Source organism: Camellia sinensis, chromosome 15 (genome assembly GCF_055761805.1).
Source record: "Camellia sinensis isolate YWXY chromosome 15, ASM5576180v1, whole genome shotgun sequence".
In the NCBI taxonomy this organism is placed as follows: Eukaryota; Viridiplantae; Streptophyta; class Magnoliopsida; order Ericales; family Theaceae; genus Camellia; species Camellia sinensis.
The window spans coordinates 25,275,466-25,289,769 of record NC_138975.1 but is presented as its reverse complement, the minus strand read 5'-3'; positions in this window follow the sequence as shown (position 1 = coordinate 25,289,769).

Below are 14,304 nucleotides of genomic sequence, written 5' to 3'. Positions count from 1 at the left end.
TGTGTTTGGAGTATAATGTTTTTTTGTTTTCAAAGTGGTTGTGTGGGTATGTAATGTGTTACGGTTTGCCGACAGTACGGTTTTACGTCGATGGACTGGAGAGTCTGTGTGTGGGGGGGGGTAAGGGGGCTGAATGGGTGGGGTGCGTGTAATTTGTTGGTAAGGAATGTGTGTGACAGGTTGATTTTGGGTTTAGGGAAGTTGGGGGAGGTGTGTGACAGGTTGATTTTGGGTTTAGGGAAGTCGGGGGAGGTGTGTGTCAACATGTGATCTGTGTTATGTTTTTTATGTTATGTTAAATACATACAGGGGATGGACATGCAAGTCATGTTGGTTTGTTGTTACGATAATACGAATGCCGCAGTCAATTTGGAAGCCCCGTTTCGTTACCATGATTTGGTGAAACGTGTGTGTGGAAATTTTTCTGGGTTGACATCCGAGAATGTGAGTTTGTTTTTCAAAATGACAAGTTACAATAACTTCACGTTACAGAATGATGTTGATACAAAGAACATGGTCTCAATTGCGCGGTCTTTTCGCCTATAATGTGTTGATGTCATCATTTAGTTGCGAGACGTCGAAGATGTCAATGACATTGATAGGCTGCGTCACAATGCACGGATTGTCCCATGTCAGACGTATGAGGATGTTGACGAGACAAACATCGACGATGAACAAAATTTGTTAGCCAAATTTTGTCCTTATGTAGACAAGGTTTTTTTGTCTGCTTCGTGGGCTAATGAGATTCAACATGTTCGGCAAAGTTTTGAGGAATGAGCTGTTGAGTTCCGAACGGTTCTTCGCAAGTATGCAGTTGAGTGTGGATTTCGGTTCAAATATGTGAAGAATGATTCTGTTCGGATTACAACGGTATGTATAATGAGGGAATCCAAAGGTTGTATGTGGTCTATACACGCACGTGTCTTACATGGCAATGGATTTTTTTACCTTCGTAAATGGAATAGCGAGCACATTTGTGGTGTTGCTGTGCAGACACCCAATAATCCGAGGGTTAGGTCTGATTTAGTGTGTGATGTTATATCTGAAAGGGTATAAGACAAACCACTCACACGCCCTACCCATGTTGTCTACGACTGGAAAAAAGATTATGGGTTAGAGGTTAGTTATCGGGTCGCATGGTTAGGTGTTGAGAAAGCTCGTGGGGAAATGTTCGGTGCACATTCCATTTCGTTGACCAATTACAATGGTACAGTAATGTAGCTATGGACAACAATCCAGGAAGTTATATCAACACTGACTACGACGAGCAAAACAATCGTTTCATAAGGTATTTCATATCATTCAAAGCATGTATTGATGGGTTCAACCATTGTACACTGTTACTTTTTTAGGATGGAACGTTTCTGAAAGGGAAATTCAAAGGGAGCCATTACTTCAAAAGATGGTAACCAAGGAATGTTGTCTCACACTATTTCTGTTCATTATTTAATTTCATATACACTTTTTTGGTGTGTTTCCCCGCGTTTGGGGGGTGGGGAGGGCTATTATGCGTGTGTTTTGTGACACGAATTTTTTTGGGAGGGTGTGTGTTTCTGTCACCTGATTGTGTGGTCCCCCATTAAATTGGTTAATATTTTAATTGACATTATTTTTTTTGTTCTTAATTGAAACAAAAAAATAGAGTTGTTTCCTTTAGCCTTCGTGATTGTTGATTCGAAGAACACTACCAACTGGTCTTGGTTTTTAGGACACCTAAAGAATGTGGTGAATAGACGTAGAACACTTACGTTCATCTCAGACCGACATACTGGATTACTAGAATCAATACCCATCATATTTCCCACCGGACAAGGGGTCACTGCTGTGCGTGAAGCACAACAGTGACTGTGGTGCATCCATTTAGGGTGTATTATGGCCTTATTTTTATGATCCAAACCGTCCATTTTGTAGGGTTTGTTGAGTACTTCATGCTTACCAAAAATCATATTAATCGGATATCAACAACTATATGATCGAACTGCATATTATTTATGTTATTTCTCAAAATAAAACTTATTATTTATTTTTTTGATTACCGATCATATAGTTTTTGATATCCGATTAATATGATTTTTGGTAGGCATGAACTACTCAACAAACCCTACAAAATGGACGGTTTGGATCATAAAAATAAAGCCATAATACAACTCAAATGGAGACACCACAGTCACTGCTGTGCTTCACGCACAGCAGTGACCCCTTATCCTTTCCCACCACCCATTATGCATTTTGTTTACAACATTTACAACGGAACTTGCAAGACAAAATGCAATATGTAAACAGTTCGTACCGGGCTGGGTTGTTGGCTAAATTTCGAGAGTGCGCATATGCTCGAACTGTGGCTGCATTCAACCATAGTTTAGAAGAGTTCATGAAATTCGAACGTAACATCGCACTAGCATTTTTGAAAGATTTGCCCCCGGAATATTGGGCGAATGCTTATTTCCGGTAAGTACTTGTAATCCATGTTATTCATGCTACAGCATATTCAATTTTCTTTTCACCATAACTTGTTGTCGCTTGCACGTTGTTCATTGTTTTAAACATAATGTTTATGTTTTTATCCAATAGTGGTACATTTTACGGCAAAATGAGTTATAATGCAATGGAGTCATTTAACTCATAGATATGGGATGCACAACATCTTCCAATAACTCAAAATGGTAGACAGTATCCGGACTCAGATTATGCAGCAAAGGGCCAAATGTTGGCGCAAGGCAGAAGCGTGGCATGGTGTTGTCTGCTCGAAGATGGAAGCTCGTTTGGTTAAAGCATACAACAAAGGCAGATCGCGGATTGTGAGCCAATTGAACGATGAGACTTACGAGGTTCACTATTTCCCATCAGTGATGGTTGATGTTGGGAGGCGTACATGCTCATGTTTGCAGTGGCAAATCAAAGGTTTCCTGTGCTCGTATGCAGTTGTTGCTATCCGTAACAATGGTAAAGACCTGTACAATTTTGTTGATTCGTACTACCATATGACAAAGTACCGCTATTCGCAATCACACAACATAATCCCAATTTCAATCGTTGAGAATCCACCATTTAACGTGGATGACTTTGTCATACAACCACCAATTGTCAAAAGACCACCGGGCAAAATGAAACAGATGCTTTCCAGGGGGGAACAAGTTCATCAAATTCGGTGTAGTCGGTGCCAACGTATAAGGAACCATAACTGGAAGACGTGCAAGGAACCAATCTAGCATTTAAGGCAGCCATAAAGTTTTCCGAAGATTTATTTGCAGATTTGAAATTCTTTTAGCATAAATAATGGAATGTACCAAACACACCCATTTAAATATGTATGCTAATTACATTCCTCGTACTGATCAATTTCAATTTTCATTTTAACATTTGTAACTTTGCATGTTTCCGTTTAAGCTCATTCTACCATTTAACACGGTTTTTTATGCGTTCACACGCTTCATACATTTTGCGTGGGCGACTGTGCAAACTGATACACTATGACACTGGTGCAACTTTTAGACTGTTCCGCAAACCCACCCTTCCACATAAACCCCAACACACATTACCATATCCAACACCGTATTGCCGAATGTTTTGTTACTTCCAACACTAACACCATCACGCAACTGTCACATGGTATGCGTGTCTATCCCCTACATATATTTAACATAACATAAAAAACACAACCCAAACCACACGCTGACACTCACCTCCCCCAACTCCTTTAACCACGACATCAACCTGTCCCATACATCTCTTACCAACATAATACACGCACCCCACCTACTCTGTCCCCCTTATACACACAAACTCCAGTCTATCAAAGCAAACTTTTACTGGCGGCAAATCATAACACATTACACACCCACACCACCACTTCAAAAACAAAAACATGACACCCCAAATATATCACATATCCCACCCTGACATGCCCTGCGTGTCCATTCCCCTGTATATATTTAACATAACATCATAAACACAACCCGGAACACACCATCACGCAACAGTTCCCATTGTTTGGTCAAGCGCGTAAACTGCACCATACTCGTGGCACTGGCCCTTGCACCAACATCCATCCAAAATTCACTTCTTGGGATGGACAACAAATTTCCTGTGTTGTTAAGTAAACTATTGTCCAAAGGGAATACATATGTACAACGTACTAATTAAACCACTGCAACAAACTCAAACATAATTTTTTCATTCAACATTGCTTATTCCATTTCCATCCAGCTGTAAGTGTTACACACCAACATCTACATACTACCCAAAAAGGTGCGTACATAATCCGTAAAAAATAATACGACATGTATTGTTATGTGTAACTAAATGCAATGTTAACATACAAAAAAACTAAACAAAATAAACAACCTTCCAATTCAAAACAAATATAACTACAACATATTATTCATCCTTGGTTGTAACCAACATTCGACCACAACACAAAAAATTCAACTACAGTCCTTAATTCTACGCACCGGGTCATTAACAAAAACCTTGACCATGTTTGCACGCAACACACTGCAATTAGTGCCTTGCAAAGACTGGTCCATGTCATAGTGGTGCACGTATTGCTGCATAATAGCACAAACAATTATCCCACAATCATGCCTGCGTACGAAAGCATTACATGCATTAAGACACATCTTTGGGTAATTAACGTTCTACAAAAAACGGATTGCAAAAACAGTACAAGCCTGGTTACTTACGTGTCTGATTTCTGCTATGGACACTGTGCAATAGCTTCTAGGGGCTGATTGAAATCCATTTCAATCCTTGCCTCATCCATTCCAAACGCACGTAACGACTTCTTCATCATGTTGGACGCCCGTTCCTTCTACCATATATATCACAAAACCAAAAACAAAACCCATCAAACCTACAAAAAATGATCATTATTCGACCACCCCATGCAGCACCTTATTATAAAAAATGTGTGCTCATTTTTCCCAGAATTAGAGCTTCATTGTAATACACGTATGTTCGCACTGAACGTTGTCTTATCAGGTTGAAATGCTTCTCACTACCATCCTCAGTATCAACAAACGTCCAGTATGCGTCATGACAGATCGAGAAATGAATGTATCTACACGTGCTTCTTTCGGTGACGTTCCTTGTCACATATTTCTCCAACGCACCGAAGTCATTTTTCACAATGTCCTGCCACACATAAACCAGCCACGTCACAGCAAAATCAAACACAAAAAAAACACACATTGGTAGACCACCCCAAACATACCAGGCAAATGCTACTGAAGAAGTGCGACTTGTCCCCTGTCTCATCATTTGCATACATTTTATACTACTTAGTTCTAAGCACCTCTGCATAAGTATCGATCACCTAACATGCACTAAAACCAAGGTAGCCGTATTCAAAACATTTACAACACAGTAACCAAATGCCACCATATTTAAATAGGGGTGAGCAGCGGATATACCGATCCGCCAAAACCGACCGAACCGAACCGATCCGCCACATTTTGGACGGATGCGTGATGACGAGCGGACGGTTGCGGATTGATTTTCTCAAATCCGCCAATTTGGCGGACGGATGGCGGATTTGAGATTTTTTGGCCGCAACCGAACCGCCAAACCGCCAAATCGCGAGCACCCCTAGTAATTTATAAGACTTTGTATTTTCAATTTGTTTAAATATTATGTTTGTGTTTTCAATTGAAAAAGAATTTAAATATTTTGTTGAAAAAAAAATTTCAACTTGAATATATTTTTTGAATTGAAAAAAATAAACGTATTATTCATATATATTTTTTAGTTTTTAAATGTAACTCTAAAAATAATAAATAGAAAATATGATAAATGCTGGTTGGTTTTTGTTTTCAAAAACATATGTAGATGTAACAATACAGAGACATTCAATCTCTACTGCTGCTCTGTTCATGGTTTTGGTGGTTTGAATTGTTATTATATTTTAAGAATCACAGATTGTAATACTTTATGGGGATAAATTATGCTGTGATTGTAATATGTGGATGAGGCATGTAGTGATCGTGATATTCTAAAGTTTCAAACTTTTTTTCTTTGGATAAGGCATACAGTGATTGTAATATTTTTTTAAGTCATTGACTGTAATACTTTCTTTTTCTTTTTTTTCTTTTTTTGTTTGAGGAAGTGCACAAGTTGAATTATGTTGAAAATTTATAAAATTTTAAACCGCCAAACCGATTCGCATCCATCCGCCAAACCGCCAATCCGTTCAATCCACATCCGCCGGATTGGCGGACGGATGCGGATTGATTTTCTTCAATCCGTCAATCTGGCGGACGGATGGCGGATTGGAGGTTCCGTGGCCGCAACCGACCCGCGCCCACCCCTATATTTAAACTTGTACACACGTGCAAAGCCAAACCATCCAAAATTTAATAAAAAAAGAACAACAAAACTTACATTGCCATGGACAGAACTTTGCCTAACAAGGTCCTTCAAATCGGTGAAATACACCGACACGCCATTTGTACTGTCCCCCCACATTACAGCCCTACAAAACAACACAGTTCACACACATCAGTCCGCCCATGTTCACACAAACGCCAACATAATAAAGTACGTACCTGTCACGACCCAAACCCGGCCCTATGGGTTTAGCACCGTAACCGGCCAGTAATCCGAGATTACCGAAGGCCTGCTTAACAGAAATACAGTAAAACAGAGTACAGGGCCTGGCGGAAGCCAATACAGTAATTAAACAATGTCCAATGAGCTGTGACAGTCTGTATGCAAAAGATTTTCCATGCATTCATACATAAACGGTACAGAACAGTATGAACAATATTCACATCCATTCAAACTAGGGACTCAACCCTACATAACAGTACAGAAAACATTCCGTCTGTACAAAACAGTACGGTCTATACAAAATTTACAGTCACACAGTATAGGGACCTAATCTCTGTATAACAGTACAGTAAACAGTCAGTCTATACAGAACAGTTAGACAGTACAGAAGACAGGTGGGGGAAACAACCAAAACACCCCCAAGCCATAGCATGGCAACTCGGAACCTCGCAGTGAGGCGCAAAGGCTGGCTTGACAAAACTGGAGTAACCCTGACGCTCCTAGCTCCGATCTGGTGCCTGTACACCTACATATATATATGAGCAGTGAGCTAAAGTCCAGTGAATAACATAAAGCGTAAAGAGGTTTAGAATGAATGTCCTTACCGTAATGAAAACAGTTCAATTCAATCAGTATTTCAGTCGTTCAGTACAGTAAATAGTCATATGTGGTACATCCATTAGCATAACAGTAACAGTAGGTCTTGAAAGACCGAACAGTAATGATGGCCATCAGTCAGTAAACAGTAGTGGTTCCACGAGGGAACCGACAGAGATCTCTGTAACTGTAACAGTAACAGTAACAGTAACAGTAACAGTAAACTGTAGGTACTAAGGATGCCACAGTACAGTTCAGAAATAAAGGACATACATTCATTCAGTTAGGGGTGAGCATGGTCCGGATTGGACCGGATTGGGGTAAAACCAGGACCAATCCGTTATCTACGGTTCCTGAAAAATTAAAACCAATCCAATCCGTTTAAATCATGGAACCAATCCGAACCAATCCATTTAAATACGGATTGGATCGGTTTAGGACCACGGATTCACATAATTAAATAACAAAAATATATATATATAACACTTTAATTTCATAAAAATATAAATATAGCGTTATATCATTTCCATAATAGCAACATGTTTTTCTATAATAGTGACATATTGTTCTTGAATTTAAACAACCATAAGAAAATACAAACAAAAGTAATAAAATAAGATATTATACGGTTTTAGGTTTGAGTTTAGATTTTATATAGAATAAAAGAAGATACTATGGGGGAGGATATACAATAAAAATATAGACTATTTGTATACGGTCCGGATCGGTTCCAATCCGGAACCGCGGGGTTCAATCCAGAACCAATCCGTGGACTACGGATTTTTAATTCTTCAATCCGGAACCGAACCGCGGATTCAAAAAACTAATCCAAACCTATCGGATTGGACTGGACTGGATCGGATTACGGATTTCACGGATTCCTTGCTCAGCCCTACATTCAGTAAATAATACCAGTTCAGTAAACAGTTCAGTTCAGTATTCAAAAGATAATCAGTTGAACATATCTTTACACAATTGTTACTCACAGAGTTCTGGGCTACAGTATGCTAGAGCGTGTCTCCCCAGTTGCCAACCCTACACAGTTCACAGGTTGAACACACTAAGCTACACAGTTGGGAAATCTCATAACTTAATCCCTAATTTGCCTTGGTGTGTTCTACAATGATATCCTCATCAAGATGCCTTAAACTAGGCCTAAGAATGCCTAGGATGGGATGAGGATGCAAAAATACACTTAGAAAATATTTCGCAAAGTTTGCTGAAAATAGGAGCCTCGCTCGAGCGAGACTTTCTACGCTCGAGCGTAAGTCCAAAATCAAAGGCTTCGCTCGAGCGAGGAATCCTTCGCTCGAGCGGTCTGCAAAACAGTAAAAGTACTGGATGCTGAAATTTTACGCGCGATCGTCGCTCGATGGTCGCTCGAGCGGAGCCCTGGACAAAGGTGCTCGCTCGAGCGGGGAATCCTTCGCTCGAGCGAGGAAGCCAAATCTGGAACTTCCAGATCTGCCTCCCAAGCTCAAACCAAGCATTCAACCACTCCAAACTCGACCTCTTGGGCCCAAATTCTGGAAAACATCATTAAATTCAATGTATAACAAGTTTCAAAGCTCAATTTATGAATTCAAGCCCCAAAGGTGAGTCAATTAAAACCACATTCAAACCCATTTTCAAGAACAACATTCAAACATGTCATGTATGAGTTTTAAACCAAATTAAAGCTCCAAAGCTTGATCAAATGAGCTCATTTCTTTTCAAACCAGTTGGAAACATGGTCTATAACAACAATATGAGCATGCATGCACTAATGTCCATGTAATCAACCTCAAAATGCAACAATACCAACATGCATGCAAGAAATGATCTTCAATCCATCATTAATGAACCAAATCATGACTTAGCTCTACAAATTAACATGAATCATGCAAGAATGAACTCAAGAACAGCAACAAGAAGATGGATGTCCTACCTTAGTCTTGTATTCAAGGTCTAGGAGCTCAAAGTAGCAATCACACTTCAATTCTCAAACAATTCCAAGCAATTTAATATGAAAACCAACTCCTCAAGTCTCTCTCTCTCTAAGGTCGGTTGAGGCAAGAAGATGGCTGAGCAAATGTGTTTTGATTCAAGTATAAGGCTCAAGTGTGTGTATATGAGATAGTGGCAAAATGGTAAATATGGCAAACTCTTTCATTGGCTTATTTTAATCTAATTTAATCATACCTAATCAGTTTTCAGATAAATATATCATAAAATCACATTAATTATGAGGGTCACGGAACATCAATCGGTTTCTAATTCGGCCGCCGATAAGGCCTTCAATTAGCAGTTTAAACATATAAACATGAACAGATAATCAGACAATCAAACAGATAGAATGCAATTAACTAACATATACTCAGTCAATTCAGTTTCAATTTCAGTCAGTCAGTTCAGTATTTCATTCAGTTCGATTATCAGTCAGTTATCAGTTCCGTTTAGCAGTAATCGGTGATTATCGGTAATCAATCAGTCCTTAATCAGTAAACAGTATGAGGGTTGTTACAGTACCCATCGGCGTTATGCTCATAAGTAGTTATGATCTTCGCATTCTTTTCAATTGTCATCATTTTCCAAACACCTAACCAGTTGGTTATACCAAATCCGGACCACTTTTTCCCTAGTAAGACAATTGCTTCCACATCAATAACATCATGTTTAACACCACACTTGTCTTCTCCTCCAAGATTGCCTATAATCGAGCCCATTCTTGTCCCACACTCAGCTAAGAATGGGTATTCAAACTCAAGCAACTTTCGCTCTTTTCGCACTTTATTCCTAATGTTACGCACATAAGACTTCTGCACATCAAACCTCGGAGCATCCTCTGCGACACATATTGTACCACTTCTGTTTTGGAATCATACATCTTCATAATGCTTGGCCCATGCACCTGCACCATCATCTTATCCATCCCCAAGTTCAAATCACTTTACCCAAAGCTATTTAAACACCTTCCTACTGCACGTAACGGTGTCACATCGCACAGTCCTTCACCTCGCAACTCACTACTACTTGCATCGACCCCACGAATTTCATAATCAACTTCAACTGTACGAAACGCTTAAGTCACATCATGAACAACATGATCTGCCAATTGGTCTTCAAGAACCGTAATTTGTTTACGCAATTCAATTTCTCCTTCTTCAACTTCTCCACCTCTTCGTCCTTCATTTTCAGAACACACCCAAACCCACCTACTATATGAACAGCTTGCATATCGTTTTCTCTCTTCAACCTAGATGTTTCAACTTCAAGCATTGCAATCTTATTGTCTTTTATTTGGTTATTTTCTAGGGATACTATTGCATTGCGTTGTTGCTAAAAAATGACACCATCCATGACGTCACACCTTGCCACATTAGGGAATCCACGCATTACACTGCTGGGTACATCACCATCACCACCATGCGGACGTTGGACATTATCCCCACTGCGATCACCACGATCTTCGTTACTTCCCATTTTAGCCTGCACACTAGCCACTCCACGATCACCCGTATGATTTTTCTGGTTCCCTTCCTTAACAAAACTATCATTATCACCTTCCTCGTCCGAAACACCGTCAACAACATTAGTCATGTCTCCCTCAACCACTTCAATGTCTAATCCCATTACATCTTGTTCATACATGAAAGATCTCAACCTGTCGATCTTTACCTATGCATATCAAATAAAAATTTACATGTCACACTTCCATTGACATTAACAAAAAAATCCACTGCAGTCATAACACATAATTAAGCACAAAGAACATACTTGAAAATTGACAAGCCTAGACAGATCCACCCATTGACAACTATTAAGCAAATCACCAATGTCCCACTTCAGAAACCTGGGAAACATGTTCTCGTTTTTTGGTTGCAGAATGTTCGAATGTTCACAAAGCCAGAACTACGTGACAAGCAACAAATATTATATAAGTTATTCCAACCTTGTGCAAAATTTAACAACAGCTTAACCATAAGAAAAAAAAAAACACAACAACATAATAGAATTTGCCAAACGAATCATATTAGCAGTACAACCACACAGCCAGTCACCCTGTCAGGCTTCCGAGGGAACTCTTTTATTAATCCCATCAATGTTGTCAGTATCACACCATTCCAGTCATACATTTGAACTACAATGAGGTCGTTGATGTAGCGAACAAATGCCCAGCTTATTGTTCCCCCCGTGTTGGAAAAAAAAAGTTTGCCATGTATGTACAAAGCTAATAACTTTGCCGTGTCTTTTTCATCCTATCTTGTGTGTCCATTAGCTGTCTCTAAGAACAAAGTCTTCACCAATTTCGACGTTACTCGTGAAACGTGTAGCTCGGCTTTTTCGCATCCCCTTTCAGAAGCTCGAAAAAAAGCCCTACAGTTCGGACTCCCGCGGTTTTAAATCTAATCTCACAAGTGCAATGTGAAACCGATAAACACCAAAGAGTCCAAATCCGACAAATCATTTTGGATAATTGATTTTGAATCAAAAAGTGCCAAAATTGAACTGTTTTGCCAAATACAGCGTCACCACCTAGATATTTTACTTTGGAAAAATTTAGGAAACCCATGACTCGTGCCAAAGGCCACGTGTCCGTCATCACCAAAGTTGCCTCGGCTTGGGAACTTAAGTACGAGAGGGGAAGGTCATGAATTGAGCACCCCTGCTCGCCCGATCAGAGATCGGCCTCTACTAATCATGATATCATTTTTTTATAAACATTACGTGTGCTTGTTTCGGTTATTTAAGCTAGCTCTACTATGTGATGCGCACAAGCAAGTACAGACTAGTTTGCTCAATTTGGAACAAGTCAACTCATGTTTATTTGCAAAAATGGTTTGAATTTGCCACCTCAAGTGGACTTAAAGTTTGTGGATTTTGCCACCAAACATAATGGGCTTAAAATTGATTTGCTATTTAACAAAGTGGGCTTAAAACGCACATTCGTTGAATCGTTCCAATTCAAACAACAAGCCTTCATCCACAGGCATTCAAGCAGTTTAGTAAATAAGCATTTAGCCGCATGGCAAGCATACTAGACATGGAACCATTCACATTCATGCAAGTATGCTAAAGCATAAAAACTCACCTAGTACTCCAAGCTAAGACGATATGAGTTAGAAAACTATGCATGATTCCTAACTATACAAGATGCCTAATGCAACACATGCGATATGCAATTAATAGGCTCGACTACTAATATGACATATGAAGTAATTTAAATAACATGCGGTTAAACACGTATTCAAAGATTATTGAAATGACAATGCAGTTTGAATGATGCGCCGAGCCTCGGTACATGCAATACGAATGAATGGATGCAAGCATAAGGTATGCTAATCAAAATATAATGCTCCTAAACTAACCATTGAAAGCGGTTAAGTAAAAGAAAGAAAGATGTGGGGTTGGAAGACATAGACGCATGCACGCACACATATTACAACATTACGCCCTCACGAAGAAAGGTCCGAATGAAACTAGCTAAGCTATACTACTTAACTAATTATTACAACACTTGAAATGAATCAACTATTCTAAGCTAATTAATTCTTACAATTAAATAATTAACTATCTAAGCTAATTAAATATTACGAAGCAAACTAAATAGCTAAATACTTAACTAATTAATTACAAAGCAACTAAGCTAATTAATTACAATATGAATTAATTAACTAATTTACTAAATAGTTACAACATTTGTATGAATTAGCTACAACTAATTAGCTAAGCAAATTAACTAAATGGCCTCGGGAAACGAGGGATGCATGCATGCTTGGTTTTTTCACCTGAAGAACATCCACTGTCTGCCACTAATTGCCTCTGTTGCACAACACTTACACTGTTTCCCTCCTCCAGATCAACACTGCTCTGCTTCAGAAGCACAATACTGAATTTTTCACTGATGGCCAGCCGTGTGATGCCCCGGTTCTACACTATTAGTTGCAGTCAAGGGAGAGTCACTAATGAGTCCTATGGTCAATAACCAAGTAAGATCCCAGATCGCCGGAGGAGTCATATTAGCCTTCCTTCTAGGTCCAGCTTTCTTAGGCAGCGCACTGCCCTTTTGACAGATCTTAAAAGGTATTGACTCAAGGTCTCATAAGCAACGATAAGGTTCTTACATAGAATATAAATACATAACAATCACAATAGATATAACTCAAAGATGGTTCCATTACATTACATTCCAGAAGAAAGCTTAAGTCTAGAAATGAGTCCTTACAAAACATCCAAAAACAAATTTCTAATTTTTCTAGGATAGCTAAAAGTCTTCGAAAGTTTCGGGCTCGTCGTCTCCAACTATGAGTTCCGCTTCGTCACTTGGCATGATACGCCGTGAGTTTTGAATGCCTAGTAAACACACACACACCCTCTCCATTTTTCTCAGTCCAATACACAATCACCATTATAACATCAAGTAATAAAGCATAATACTCAATTAAATAAATAAAGGGTTAAGTTAGGTTGTTAGCAACTAGAAATCCCCCAAAGAGATTTCGTCCTCCCAACCACGAGAATCAGACGCGGATTATTCGGTATGCCCCCTTTTTTGCTGCTTTGTTGCAGACCTAACCTCGGATGCCTACCAACGGTTATGTACCATGTAGCGCCAACCGCAGGGCCTCAAAAGAGATGTTAAAATAGGGCCTTGCCCGAATCCCTCCTTACACCAAACCATCTAGGGTCCGAATATAACCACTCCGTTCAAGGGTTTTGAAAACCACTTGCGCAAGACTTTAACTTTCAAGTAGGGAACGCATCCCAACAATCCATATATCACATATTCTCATTTTTTCATCACTTAAGTGCTCGAAAACCCAATACCCTCCCCATTAGGTTTCCCATTGAGTTAAGTATTTTACATCAAGGTCAGACAACTTAATAAGATAAAAATATCCACTCAAGCATGTATCAATAAGGTGAAGAAGATGAAGAACATAACATAACACATACAATATCATGCCAGGATATGATCATGAACTATTAAACATTTTCATGAATACAAGGCATAAAACATCCATGCATAACAAAATTTCCAGATTTAATATCACATAAAGATTAAAATGAAAAGACTATTTTAGATCCTTCACCGAACTTGGCCTTCCTATGGTTCGTAGAGGATTTAATCTAGTTTCTAGAACATTTTTCGGAAATGGGATCGCTTTTCTAGATTTTAAG